The 12178-nt window shown below is 39.6% G+C and overlaps 1 protein-coding gene across 10 annotated transcripts in view; it reads right to left on the reverse strand.

The window, feature by feature from the left end:
• The window catches only part of LOC140483773 (ERC protein 2), an 830166-nt gene that overhangs the window by 228215 nt on the left and 589773 nt on the right, over nucleotides 1-12178 (reverse strand). The window lies entirely within an intron of this gene.

The following is a 12178-nucleotide window of genomic DNA, read 5'->3' on the forward strand; positions in this document are numbered from 1 at the left end:
TCTCTCCCTACATGATAAGTGCGTAGCTACTTCTTGTTGCTCTTTTTAAAAAAGGAGATTTGCTACAATTTCATAATTTTACCACTGCGCATGGAAAACCACCAGTTGTTTCATAAGAACTTTTATTTCGACCAGTGTTGAGAAGAAAGGTTGCAGCCATAGTGAATTACCCAATGTTGTAGCTGTCGTTCATCTTTGTTCCCTTTCAATGTTTTTAGAGCTCTGAACATTCATGGGTGTTTCTATCAGTCGCTGTGCTTCTATACAATTCTTCAATACTCCATCTCAGCTTCACACTGACACAATGTTACAATTTCACAGAACAACAGTTCGGCTGGCACTGTGTCCTTATTGACACTGGCCCCAAGATCTCAGTGCTCCTGGTAGAATCAGGAATCACACTGGCACATTTCTATCCCAAACACTGACCTTTAAGATCAGACCCCATTCAACCCACAGCTGTGTTTCTTCTCCATTCTAAAGACAACTTAATTCAAGCTTCACATCACCCATTTTCGTTTTTGCTTTTCTTCTGCTGAACCTCTTGACATATTTTTGGCATTTCCAGACATCACACTGCCAAATCTCTCCGAGCCAAGCTCCCTCTATCCATATTCTGTGAACTTTAACTCATCAAAAAGACTGCTGGAAGTTTCCCAACCCAAACTGTCCCATTGACTAACGATTCCTTTGATTGATGACCTTTTACTTTTAATAACACGTTTTGTCAATTACTTATGCATTGGTTGGTTTCTAAATGTCCTTAATAATTATGCTATTAACAGTTTTAAAGCCATTTTTCTTATATTTAATGCATTTGCTTCCCGTTTCTTCAATAGAAATATGTTGCTACTTTTAACACAAACGTGTGAGTTAGTTACCAAAAAAATCCCTTTCATATATATATATATATATATGTATGTTAAGATGCATTCTAAATATCAAATATTTAGTCATAAACTTTCCTTACCATTGCTAAGAGCATTCTGATAATGTTAGTTACGAAGTGTATGTTATTTGTATTATTTGTTTGCTACATTAAATTTAACATAGCCTCTCCCTTTCAGGTGAGAATGTTTGGTGGCTTTAAATACCTTGAAATTCGTCAGCAGTTAATTTATTGTATTCCTATTATGTAATATTTTGACCAAATTTAGGGCAATTTAAAAATTTATTGCATCCGACAATGCTTTTGCTGTCGTACATGCTCAGAAGCTGGGAAACATTAAAAAATGGATTTGTTCAGGACCGCACTGGTGGAAAAATATATTGCAGCATCACAAGTTTACTTTTGTCTATTTGTTCATGGGCATTACTGCGAAATTTCTATTGCCCATCCCAAACTGCTCTGAAGAAGGTGGTGGTGTGCTGCCTTTCTGAACTGTTGCAGACCTTGTGGGTAGGTACACTTATAGTACCATGAAAGATGGAGTTCCATAATTTTAACCTGGTAATGAAAAAATAATGGAAGTTTTCATTATAAAACAAGTGGGAGGATATAAAACAAGAATGTGGTACACCAAAAAAATGCAAACAAAGCATACACAAAAACTCAATGATGCCTGAAATGCTGACATTGATGGTACAAAACAAATTAAGGAGGAAGAGATTGAGAGATGGGCTTATCGAAACAGAAAAGCAGCACTGGGGGTTCATAACCCGTCATAGCAAAAATTGACTTCACACCAATTTACTTGTGTTAGTGTGTGCACTCTTACATAAAATACTGTATTCAGCTTATGAATGCCGCTTTTTTTTTGCTAACTTTCAAAATGGAGAATAGCACATTTCCTATTTCAGACACAAACTCCCATTTCAACTACAGCACAAATAGCTATAGAATAAAGTTTTAAACTGGCCAAGTGTGTACCTCAACTATAACATCAGATGAAGCGCATCGAATGAACATCATGAATTTAGGTTGAAGAGTCAGTCAGATGCTTGAACCTGTATTGCTATTTGATAAGATTGTGGCTAATCCAAGTAAGATTTCAACTTGCCTTTCCCTACCAATCCTTTCTCTCCTTTGACTCCCTTGTCAATCAAGTATTTATGTAAATCTTAAAAATACTCATTGACCCTGCCCACTACTCTCTGGGGAAGACAATTCCACAGAACAATGCATGTCAAAAAATTATTTCTCCTCACTTCCATTTTATACTGGAGTCTCTTATTTTTAAACAGAGACCAAAGTTCTAGTTTCTCACACAAGGAAAAACAAAAGTCCTCTCAGCATCCACCCTGTTAAGTTCCCTCAGAGTCTTATATGATTCTGTAAGGTCAAGCTTTAAAAACATTTACTGAGGAAACCTCAACCACTTAATGTGCAGGGAACTCCATAGATTCACAAGGTAAAGAAGTTTCTTCTCAATTTGTGAAAATATCCTCTCTACTTCTATCTTACCCATTCCCTTCATAATTTTATGTTTCTATAAGATCCCCTTTTATTCTTCTAAATTCCAATGAATATAAGCCCAGTCTACTCAATCTCTCCTCATAAGCCAACCCCCTCAACTCCTGAATCACCTACTGAACATCCTTCTGCACTCCTTCTGGTGCCAGTACATCCTTTCTCAAGTAAGGAGACCCAAACTGCACACAGTAATCCAGTATTTGCCTTCTTAATTACTTGTTGCATCTGCAAATCAACCTTTTGCTGATTCATGCACAAGGACACGCAGGTACCTCTGCACAGCAGCATGCTGCAATTTCTTATCATTCAAGTAACAGTCCTTTTTACTGTTATTCCTACCAATATGGATGATTTCGTATTTATTAATGTTGTACTCCATCTGTCAGACCTTTGCCCACTCATTAAAAATATCTATGTCCCTTTGCAAAGTTTCACAGTCCTTTGCACACTTTGCTCTGCCACTCATCTCAGTGTCATCCGTAAACTTTGACACACTACGTGTGGTCCCAACTCCAAATCATCTACACAAGTTGTGAATAATTGCAATCCGAACACTGACCCCCTGAGGCACACCACTAGTCACTGATCGCCAATCAGAATGGCACTCATTTATCCCCACTCCTTGCTTCATGTTGGTTAACCAATTCTCTATCCCAAGTTAATACATTGTCCAGAATGCCTTGCACCTTTATCTTATGCAGCAGCCTTTTGTGCGACATCTTGTTGAATGCCTTTTGGAAATCTAGGCACACCACATTTACTGGGTCCCCATTGTCCACCTTGCTCGTAATGTCTTCACAGAATTCCAAAAGATTAGTTAAGCATGACCTGCCATTCATGAACCCATACTGCGTCTGCCCAACAGGACAATTTCTGACTAGATGCTTTGTTATTTCTTCCTTGATAATAGAGGCAAGCATGTTCCCCACTTTAGAAGTGAAGCTAACTGGTCTATAATTCCCCATCTTTTGTCTACCTCCCTTTTGAAACAGTGGCATCACGTTTGCTGTTTTCCAATCTGCTGGAACTGCCCCAGAGTCCAGCGAATTTTGGAAAACTATCACAAGTGCATTTTCTCATGCCATCTCTTTTACTACCCTGAGATGCATTCCATCAGGGCCAGGAAACTTGTCTATCCTTAGTTCCATTACCTTGCCCAACACTATGTACCTTAGTCTCTTTGTCAATTATTGGCATGTTACTTGTGTCCTCTACTGTGAAGATCGATACAAAATACCTCTCTTTTAAATAGTGGTGCCTCATTTACTGTTTTCCAGTCTGCAGGATCTGCTCAATGCCTCAGCCATATCCTCATATACCATAATTAAATCCCCCTTCTCATCCCCTAAAGGACAAAAGTTTACTTCAGCCACTCTTTTTCTGTTTTATACCTTTATGGAAACCTTTGCTATCTGCCTTTATATCCTGGGCTAGTTTTTATCGCATAAACTATCTTACTTTTCTTTACAGTTCTTTTTGTGGCTTTCCATTGACCTTTAAAGCTTTCCCAATCTTCTAATTTCCTGTTGATCTTGACCACTTTATATTGCTGCTCTTTCAATTTGTTAGCATTCCTTATTTCCTTTGATATCCAGGGCAGATTACCTGTTTTCCTACAGTCCTTCCTTTTCACTGGTATATACTTTTGCTGAACACTTTGAAAAATTGCTTTGAAAGTCCTCCACCATTAATCAACTGTTCCACCGTAAAATCTTCACTTCCAATCCACTTTAGCCAACTCTTCTCTCATCCTGTGTAGTCTCCCTTGGTCAAGCATAGGTTCTGATACTAGATTTTACCTTCACACTTTCCAACTGTATTCTAATTTCAACCATACTGTGATCGCTCCTTCCAAGAAGATCCCTAATTATGACATCATTAATCATTCCTAGTTCATTACACAGGACCAGATCTAGGATAGCTTGCTCCCTCGACAGTTCCATTACATACTGTTCAACAAAACTATTGCGGCTACACTCAACAAACTCCTCCTCAGGGTTACCCTGACCAAGCTGGTTCGACCAATCAATATTAACTTAAAATCCCCCCGTGATAAATGCTGCATTATTTTTACAGGCATTAGTTTTTTTTTTCTTTGTTGCCCACCCCAATGTGATGTTATTATTTGGTGGCCTATAGACTACACATATCAGTGACATTTTCTTCTTAAAATGTTTAATTTCCATCAAAATGGATTCAACCTTATTCTCCACAGAATCTATATCATCTCTCACAGCCCTGATGTCATTCCTGAATGTCAGGCTTACACCACATCTCCTACCTCCCTGTCTGCCCTTCAGTATAGTCTGGATATTTAACTCCCAGTCATGACCATCCTGCAACCATTTCTCCCTAATGGCTACTAAATTATATTAATTTGCAATGATTGGTGCTGTTAACTCATCTATCTTATTATGAATGCTACAAGCATTCAGGTAAAGTGCCTTTATGCTAGTTTTTTTGTACCTTCTTTCTGAATTCCCACATCTCCAATAATAATATCTCCTGAGTTTTACTTCTTTCATAGTCTGTTATGTAGTTAAAGCCTCCTACACACATGCTAACCTGCTGGTACCTTTTTATTTACCATCATACTTCCTGTCGTTTCCCCCTTCCCTTCCCCCCACCGACTGACTAGTTTAAAGTCTTAGTGACCACCCTATTTTGCCTTTTTGTGAGAACACTGGTTCCAGATTGGTTCAGGTCGAGACTGTCCCATCAATACAAATCCCTCCTCTTGCAAAACTGATGCCAATACCCCATCAAATGGAATCCCTCTTTTCCACACCACTCCATTAGCTACATGATTACTTCCCTAATTTTCTTACCCCTAATCAACTTTCACGTGGCTTGGGTAGTAATCTGGAGATTATAATCCTTGAAGGCCTGTTCCTTAATTTCGTTCCTAGTGCTTGATAATCCCCAAACAGATCCCCTTTCCTAGCCTTGCCTATGTGGTTTGTCCCAACGTGGACCACAACAACTGGATTCTCGCCTGCTCCTGCTCCAATACCCTTTCAAACTGGTCAGAGATGTCCTGCACCCTGGCAACAGGCACCAGGCAGGACTCTGATCCAGCTTACAAAGGATATGATCTATCCCCCTAACTATCCCCCCCTACAACTACCACCTGTCTTTTTGCTTCCCCCTCTTGAATGGCCATCTACACCATGGTGCCGTGGTCAGCTGGCCGTGGTCCTGTTGGACAAGGTCAAGAGCTGAGGCACCTCCCTCTACCTGTCTCACTTGCAGTCACACCCTGCTGTTCCTGATCACTGATTGAATTTGAAGTACTTAATCTACCACCTCCTGATACAAAGCATCCAGCTAACTCTCCCCCTCCTGGATGTGCCACAGTGTTTGAAGCTCAGATTCCAGATCATCCATTTTGAGCTTGAGTTCCACCAGCAACCAAGACTTGCTGCAGGTGTGGTCACTGCCGTTCACAGTGGGATCAACCAGCTCCCACATCATACAGCTACAGCATATCACCTGCCCAGCCATCTCTACTTACTTACTTAATTAATTTATATAAACTTAGTTAATTAATTTCTTAAAACTTTCATGTCCTTTTCCAAACTTGGTGCAGATTTCCTACCATCCAATCAGGTCACAGCTTCCCTCTGACCTCACTACTCCAGTTTGCTTTGCAGCTACAGCGTGCCTTGAGTTTTATATTCATGCCGTGCTGCTGTTGTACTACACTGACCACTCCCCGCAGACTAGGACACCCTGCCTGAGCGCAGTGAGTTTTACACTCACTCCCCGAGCGCAGTGAGTTTTACACTCACTCCTCTGAGCTCGGTTAGTTTTACACTCACTCCCCCAGCGCAGTGAGTTTTACACTCACTCCCCGAGGTCAGTCAGTTTTATACTCACTCTGTGCTGCTACAGTACCACCCTCTGACAGCTCCCCAAGTTCAGTGAGTTTTATATACATTCCCCGAACTCAGTGAGTTTTATACTCACTGCGTACTGCTGCAGTACTACTGTCTGACCTCTCCCCACAGACTAGGGCACGCTCTGTGAGCTCAATTGAGTTTTATACTCACTGTGTGCTACTGCTGTTCTGCCTCATCAGCCAAACAAAGCTTATCCTTTCTTAAATAAGGAGACTAAAACTATACACACTATTCCATTATGATCTCATTAACATGTACAACTGTAGTAAAAGTTGGAAAGTTTTGTTTTCCATTCCCCTTGCAATTAACAAACACATTCAATTTGCCTCCCAACTACTTGCTGCACCCGCACACTAACTTTTCGTGATTCATGTACTCGGGTGCTCAGAACCCTCTGTAGCACACATTTCTGCAAACTGCAAACTGTCACTATTTAAATTATACACTGCTGTTTCTATTCAAATGGGATTTTTTTCATTTTTGCATTTTTATTTATTACCCCAATCTTTTTATACTTTTAAATGAGATAATTTAACAAGAGTTGTGATTTTTGAATGAAGTTTATTAAAATCAGATACTGCATGTTGAAACTAATTAGAACAGTGCATATAATAGACTAGTCTAGAATCCAGAGGGAGTGCAGCAGAAATTCATTAGGATGATACTGGGAACGGTAGGGTGGTCCTTAAGGAGAGACTGGTTCACTTGGGCCTGCATTCACTAATTTTTAAAAGAATCAGAGGGAATTTGATTGAAATTCATACAGTTTTAACAGGGTTGGTAAAACTAGAAACAAGGAGGATGCTTTCCCAGATTGCAGAGTCTAGAATCAGGGAATGCAATTTCTGAATATAGTGTAGTCCATTTAGGACCAGGATGGTGAAAGGTTTCTTCACTCAAAGGGAAGTAAACCTTTGAAAATATCTACAATAGAAGTCGGTAGCAGCCAAGTCATAGAATATATTCAAGAAAGAGATACATATATTCTTAGATATTAAAGGCATCAAGGATTATAAGAAGAAAGCATTCAGATACAGGATTAGCGATGATCATATTGAATGGCATTCAGTCCATCAAATCGTTTCAACTATTTCTTCTATTATAGTAGATTTTTTACAATCACCATTATTTCCCTTTTCTCTCCTCTGCAGTACCTTTTTCTTCCAAATTCTAGCTCCCTTCTGACTACTTGAATTTGTTTGGGATCGATAATCTACTGGCAGTGGATTTTGAACATAACTAAGTGACCTATTTTATAGGATTGCAGATGTGAGACTAAGAGGGGCTTTAAGTGAGATTACTAGAATTCTAATGGGGTAAGGGACTTTAATTATGTGGAGAAACTGAAGTTTCCTTAGAGCTGAGGAGGTTAAAAGGAGAATGTGAAAATGTTGTTCAAAGTCATCGATGATTTTAATAAGAGTAAACCATCATAAACTGTTTCTGAATGCAGAAAGGTCAGCAATCAGGCAACAAGGATGCATGGTGATTGACACAAGAACCAGAGGTGACATAAGGAAGCATAAATTGTTGCAATTTTGATGACAGGAATGCATTGCTTCACTGGTAAAACCAATAGCTGAAGGAGAAAAAAAAATTTGCAGGGCTATGGGGATAGAACACTGACCAGAATTAGTTAGATAGCTTGAAAGAAGAACTGGTGCAGGAAAAATGGGCCAAATGACCTCCTTCTGGAGGTTATCATTGCATGAACAAGGTTTTCTTAGATTTTAACTAGCATACTTTGAACTTAAAGGTTAAAAGTCTTACTCTATTACCTGCTAAGTGTGAATATTTTTTCCAATTATCCTTTGAAAGAACCTGTATTATTTGCAGCATGTCAATGAAACCATTCCTAAACCTCATCATCTCCAGGGAAAGGGCTGGTTCACCCTTGCCAACTGAATGTGGTAGCCTGCTGAACATAACCGTGCATTATAGATTATAAGATATGACTGATGACATATGGAGGAGGCTAGAGTGAGCTAGTGGCAAATAAGGTAATAACTCCAAAAAACATCACAGTCACTGGCAAAGCATGATGTCTCACCCAGCTAGGAGAAAACCCTGGAGCAGTTCTCTGATACACTGCCTTTCAGAACAGCATGTGTTTTTGCACACACATACTGTACTAGTAGGATCCCTTACAAAAAAAAACTGACAGGTGTTCAAGCTGTTCCTGAGCTGGTTAATGTTACTTTTTTAAAATATCCCAGTGCTCCTACAAGAATATTAAATAATTAAGATTACTTAAGTAAGATTAAATTAAGTAATAAGACTTATGAACAGCAAGTCATTTTTTGAAAACAAAAGGAGATAAAATTGATCTGAAAGCTAGGAATTCAATGGTTGCAGGTAAATGTCTAATTAATGCTCTTATAGCTCGGAGTTGCCCACCCTAAAAGGCTTTCCTGTTGTAGGTTGGACAATGGCAATGCTTTTGTGATTTGTAGTTAAAACGGCAGCGGGTATGAGATAGTTTGAAAGACAGCGGATTTGGGCTTAATCAAGTATCTCTCTACAATGAAATCCTGAACGTCAATTTAATGCATTTCATGAACACTCCATGCCCATTCCCCGTTTTATTGATCAACTCTGAAAATTTAACCACGCAGTAGTAGAAATGCTCAAATAAAGCCAGTTGAATCTAAAAACAAAGTTTCAAGCCCAGCCATCCTGCAACTGCTTATTGTTCTCTCTCTACAGATGCTGCCAGACCTGCTGAGTTTCTCCAATAATTTGTTTTTGCTTGTTTCAGATTTCCAGCATCCATACTTCTTTGTTTCATGATTATGATGTATTTCTACCACGTACAATCTTACCACAAAATCTAGACACAAATAAGCTTGCTTACAAGTCAACAGATTGGATAGAGAAAGGCCCCAGAATTTTTCTTTGATAAAACATTGTTCTTCACCAGCCTCTGTTATAGCTAACTGCTTTGGCAACAAACTCAAGATAAATACTACTACTGTTGGAACTCTCAGAAACCATTAGCGCATTTTAAAGCTTTTCAAGCTGAAGCTTCTAGATTAGATTTAGATTTACTTACTGTGTGGAAACAGGCCCTTCGGCCCAACAAGTCCACACTGACCCGCCTAAGCGCAACCCAACCATACCCCTACATTTACCCCTTACCTAACACTACGGGCAATTTAGCATGGCCAATTCACCTGACCTGCACATCTTTGGTGCTGTGGGAGGAAACCGGAGCACCCGGAGGAAACCCACGCAGACACGGGGAGAACGTGCAAACTCCACACAGTCAGTGGCCTGAGGCGGGAATTGAACCCGGGTCTCTGGCGCTGTGAGGCAGCAGTGCTAACCACTGTGCCACCGTGCCGCCTACAGCTTCTGTGTCATTAACTCTAAAAGAAAATAAAATCTCATGTATTAATTCTGACAATCTAACGAACAAAAGTATATTTTCCCATAAGTTGAGATATTGATGGTTGATTTCAGGTATGTTAGTTGTGGAAATAAAAGTAGATATATGGGCTTCATTTCTTCCATTTTAATTTGTCCCCATATATTACATTAATTGCAATTTGAAATCATTTGCAAAATATTACCTAGGATGACTGAAATCAACCATGCATTCTATATTCAGAAGGCAAAATGTAGTCATTATAACATCGGTCCCTGTCCTGGATCACATGGCAGCCAGATGAGTTTTTTCTATTCACTAGTGGAATGTGGGCATTGCTGGCTGGCGAGCATTCATTGCTCATCCCTAGTTGCCCTTGAGAAGGTGGTGGTGAGCTACATTCTTGAACTGCTGCATTCCAAATGCTATACGTGAACCCACAATGCCCTTAGGAAGGGAACTATAAGATTTTGATGAATGAAGAAACTGAGATATATTTCCAAATCAGGATAGTGACTAGCTTGGAGGAGAACTTGCAGGTGGTGGTGTTTACACTGACCTGCTGCCTTTGTCCTTCTAGACAGAAGTGTGCAAAGTGCTTTCTAAGGATAAGGATCTTAGCAAATTTCTGCAGTGCACCTTGCACACACTGTTGCTACTGAGCATCGTTGGTGGGGGAGTGGATACTTGTGGATGTGGTGTCAATCAAGCAAGCTGCTTTGTCCTGGATGATGTCAAGCTTCTCGAGTGTTATTGGAGCTGTACTTATGCATTAAATGAGGAGTATTCATTATACTCCTGATTTGTACCCTGCAGCTTTGAGAAGTCCGGAAGTGAGTTAGTTGCTTCAGTATTCCTACTCTCTGATCTGCTCTTGTAGCCACTATATTTATATGATTAGTCTAGTTGATTTTCTGGTTAATAGTAACCCCAGGATGTTGATAGTGAGGGTATCAGTGATGGTAACATCATGGAATAAGAGTATTGGGAAGATTCTCTCTTGTTGGTCATTGCTTGGCATTTATGTGGCATGAATGATACGTGGTACTTAACAGGCCAAGCCTGGATATTGCCCAGATAGTGTTGCCTTTGAACATGGACTGTGCTCCTTTATCTGAGGAGATAAATGGTGCTGAACATTGTTCCAGATGTTCCAGAGATGAGATGACTGACCTCCAAAAACTTCAACCATCCTGCTATCTGCCAGGTATGACTCCAACCAGCACAAAATGTATCCCCTGATTCCAGTTTCACTAGGGCTCCTCGATGCTATACTTGGGCAAATGTGGCCTTGATATCAAGGGCCATCACTCTCACCTCACCTCTGGAGTTCCATTCTTTTTTTTTCATGTTTGAACCAAGGCTATAATGAAGTCAGGAGCTGAGTGGCCCTGGTGGAAGCCAAACTGGGCATCACTGAGCAGGTGCTGTTTGATAGCACTGTTGATGACAGTTCCCTCACTTTATCAATGGTGTAAAATAGATTGATTGACATGGTGGTTAAAGACTGGATTGGATTTGTCCTGCTTTGTGTATAAAGAAAATACTAAGGTAATTTTTCACATTGATGCCAGTGTTGTACTTACAGTGGAAAAACTGGCTTGGGGTGCTACAAGTTCTGGAGCGCAAGTCTTAAACACTACTGCTGGAACATTGTCAGGGCCCACAGCCTCTGCAGCATCCAGTGCCTCCAACTGCCTCATGGTATTCCATGGAATGAATCAAATTGATAATCACTGGTTTGCCGATTTGATTACTTGAAACAAATCAAAAGAGGGCATAATTTTAAGGGCATTTGGAGGAAGATTTAGGGGAGATGTCAGAGGTCAGTTCTGGACTGTGAAGCTACTCTTGGATAGGCACATGGAAGATAGTAAAATGAAGGATATGTAGGTTAGTTTGATCTTAGCATAGCATAAAAGGTTGGCATAATATTGAGGGCCAAAGGCCCTGTACTGTGCCGTTCTGTTCTATGTTCTATGATTACTTGCAGATGGTATGGCTAGTGAATATGAAGATAAGAACATACAAATTAACTTCTAATCAAAGAAAATTTAAGCTCTCCAAATGAGTGTGTTCATGTAAGATGACTTATAGTTCACAGGAAAGAAATGGAGAGAATGAGTTAAGTCAAACTTAAATAATTGATATTGTGGGGAATTTCTCAGGACTTGATTTTCCATAAATTAATGATATTGGGAAATGGGGTAAAACCTTTGTTTTGTTGTTTGTCTTAAGTTAGTTATAAAATGTCTTCTGCATTTAGACAGCCTATTTGCTTTTTTCTTTTGTTATATAAACTTGTTTTGTTGTGAGAGAAACTCAGTAGCCTTGAGGGGCTAATTTTTAGTGCATGACCAGTAAGTCAATACATTTTTAAAATAATAACAAACAAGATCCCAGACTTCAGGCTGGGATCTGACATGTCTAATTATCAAAAATTGATAATTAAGCTTTGAGCAAATTTAAAGACATAGCTTCTACTCTGAGGAGATA

This window comes from Chiloscyllium punctatum, chromosome 12 (assembly GCF_047496795.1).
Source record: "Chiloscyllium punctatum isolate Juve2018m chromosome 12, sChiPun1.3, whole genome shotgun sequence".
Taxonomy (NCBI): Eukaryota; Metazoa; Chordata; class Chondrichthyes; order Orectolobiformes; family Hemiscylliidae; genus Chiloscyllium; species Chiloscyllium punctatum.